Genomic DNA, 3,143 nt, shown 5'->3' on the forward strand with positions numbered 1-3,143 from the left:
CATCTATAATCAAATGATTGGTGACACCAATGTTAGGATACCAATGGTCATTAGTTGATTGGTGTAATGACATGGCGGAAAAGGCTTTGAGAATATCTCAACAGTTTTTTGCAACGTGACCGCGCTTGCCACAATACTGACATATGATAGGGCCCTATTGATTTTGGGAATTGTCGGAGGGTTGATTAAAATTTTTAGAGGGACCCCTACTCTGACCACGTCCTTGATTCCAAGGACCCCTATAAGGGCCACGATTGTGACCTCTTAGGCACAATTCCTTGTACATGTTGGAATCTACATGTAGGATTAATAGGAGCTTTAATTAATCCCTTGTTTTGATTTTCATCTTCCTAGCTTGCAACCAATGTAGGCAGTGGCTAGTCTTGGGAGTTTTGGTTCAGTTTTAGCCTTTCACACATACTAGGATTTGTCTGTGTTTTGGGGTTGTCTAGATTTATTGTTGTTCATTCCATCCAGTTACACCTTTTTGCGGAAGAGGATAATGCCCAAACCAGCAAGCTAACAATAAATCTTGTGAAATATTTGGAAACATATTATATATATATATATATATATATATATATATATATATATATATATATATATATATATATATATATATATATATATATTGGAAAATGGGTCTATGCTAAACCAATTTGGTGCTAAACCGCGTGCTAAATGGGTTTTTCGGGTTTCTTTGATGCTTTTTATACAGTTTTGGCCCTATAAATGTGTTGGGATGGTCGATTTACTAAGAATCCACACCTGGATCATGTGTTTTTGAAGAAAAAAATGATGTTTGGAGCCTCAAAAATTTACAAAGTTTATGGACCATTGATTTTTTGAACTTTATAAAAACCCAACAATGTGTTGGAATCAAACGCTTCAAGAGTTGATCCCTCTAAAATCAAGTACATAGATCACATCTATATGGTCAGAATTTAAAAATAAAATGAAAAAAATCCTGAAAAACCCCACCAAATTGGTTTAGCACGAACCCATTACTCTCTCTCTCTCTCTCTATATATATATATATATTATTTATTTATTTATGCAAGCTTAATCGAGTTTAGCGGCTTGATCAAGCTCGGCTCGTTTATGCACACCGAGCCTAGACTTGTGTTCAAGCTTGACTCATTTATGTTCACGGACGAGCTCAAACCGAGCTTAAACTAGCCGAGCTTGATCTGAGCTCGGCTAGTTGTGCATCCCTATGGACCAGGTGTATGGAAACCTTGTTGGCAAATTTGAAAAACGCTTGCGATATCCAATTAAACACCTTCAGGTCATCACATGTCTGACTCAAACTTGCCCCATTGAGGGTACTGCCCATTTGTAACATATATGTTCAGATTCAGATCTAATCCAATCCATTACATGTAAAAAGCCAATATGATTTTGGACTTCTGCTACTGGATCCAGTATCATCATATATATTTCAAATATTGATTCAATCTTAAATCATTTGATCTTTATTCGCATTCAGACCCGAATTCGTATTGACTGTAGAAAACTTGGATTGGATCAGGAAGAGCCCACCTGTATTCAATCTGTTTGGAGCACTGGTTTTGGCCCTGCGTAGCCTGATGAACTGCCCTAGCTAGCAGGCCAAATAGGCGAGCCATCAGCGCCCAGCGATGTGATTAGACTCGATAACACCAGAACCATAACTTAGATAACCAACATGGAGACCTTGTCAGGTTCAGGTCACTCTGAAAACTTGGTGGGTCAAGCAACATCAGGTCTGAGCCAGCCCAATGCTCGCAGCATTGTTTAAAAGCAATATTGTTAGTGTTGCACACTAAGTCTGCGAAAATTTGGGCCTTGGAATTTAGCCCGTGACAGTTGTCATGGCAGCAAATCGGCCTGAAATCGACATAAAACCAAGCTGATTTTGCTTATCTTTAATTTTTTTTAAAAATGGTTTAAGTATTTTTAATATTATTTTAATATTTTTGTGACATGTGTCATCTGCTGGTTAAAAATTGTCTGACTTAGAATTGGCCGTTTCCATGAATTGTTTTGAAAATCCATTCAGGGCCGATATGGATTCTGACAACATTGCTTAGAAGTTTAGTTAGGATTCTGGTACATTTGGATCCAATCCATGTCAAACCCTTTACCCATATTAAGGGAGGGAAACACTTGAATTGACACAACCATTTTGCTATACCCCATTGAGTTTGACATGGATTTATTTAGATAAGTCTGACCATGCCAAAAACATTTACATCTAGAGATGCCAAAGTTCGGATGCTAAATACATTGGGTAATCGGATCGGATCAGGGACAGCCAAAATTTGCAAAACACCTTTGGTCCCATTGACAACCCTATTTACATCTCTATTAAGGGAGAGGGAAATGCTCGAAGAGGCACAACTTTCACTAGTGCCAACCCAAACTTGGCCTCCATATCATGTTGCTCAGGTGCCATCCCGTGAGGAAGCTCCCATGAAAACGAATGGATGAGAGAAGCCAGCACCAGATGAGCCATGCAGACCACCAAAGGTATACCAGGGCAAATCCTCCTCCTTGCTCCGAAAGGGATGAATTGGAAATCAGTACCTCTGAAATTTATAACTGACCCGATAAATCTCTCAGGCAAAAAGGAGGTTGGGTTTTCCCAGTATGCAGCATCACGTCCAATAGCCCATACATTGATAAGCACTTGAGTATGCTTAGGGATGGTGAACCCCGCAACTTCTGTAGTGATGTCTGCTCTATGTGATATGAGAAAAGGACCAGGTGGGTGCAGTCTTAGGGTCTCCTTCACCACTGCTTGTAAGTAAGGAAGTTGTAAAATGTCTGACTCTTCCACGAAACGGCCCGTGCCAATGGTTTGTTTTAGTTCAGATCGTACAATAGCCATCTTTTTAGGTTGGCGAAGTAATTCTGCCATTGCCCAGTGGGACTAATGAATAATTACTGGTGGGAGTCTGTCTAACCCCAGCTTGCCCTTCAAAAAGAAAAACTATGATTCAGGCAGTTTACACTTCTCAAGGTTCATGAAAAGTGCTTATAATGTTTAAAAAGAGTTGCATTTTCTTTAAATTAAAATTTTCTTGTAAAAAGAGTGTATGTATTGAATGTTTTTAGCTAAAAGCAAAGTAAAACAACCATAGGTTTTACTCCAATTTTAC

The 3,143-nt window shown here is 38.8% G+C and overlaps 1 pseudogene; it reads right to left on the reverse strand.

Annotated features, from left to right (window-relative positions):
* Window positions 1–2,338: 2,338 nt before the first annotated feature.
* LOC149840166 (geraniol 8-hydroxylase pseudogene) lies at window positions 2,339–2,902 on the reverse strand (annotated as a pseudogene).
* Window positions 2,903–3,143: the final 241 nt, after the last annotated feature.

Source organism: Nuphar pumila, chromosome 4 (genome assembly GCF_984573655.1).
Source record: "Nuphar pumila chromosome 4, dmNupPumi1.hap1.1, whole genome shotgun sequence".
In the NCBI taxonomy this organism is placed as follows: Eukaryota; Viridiplantae; Streptophyta; class Magnoliopsida; order Nymphaeales; family Nymphaeaceae; genus Nuphar; species Nuphar pumila.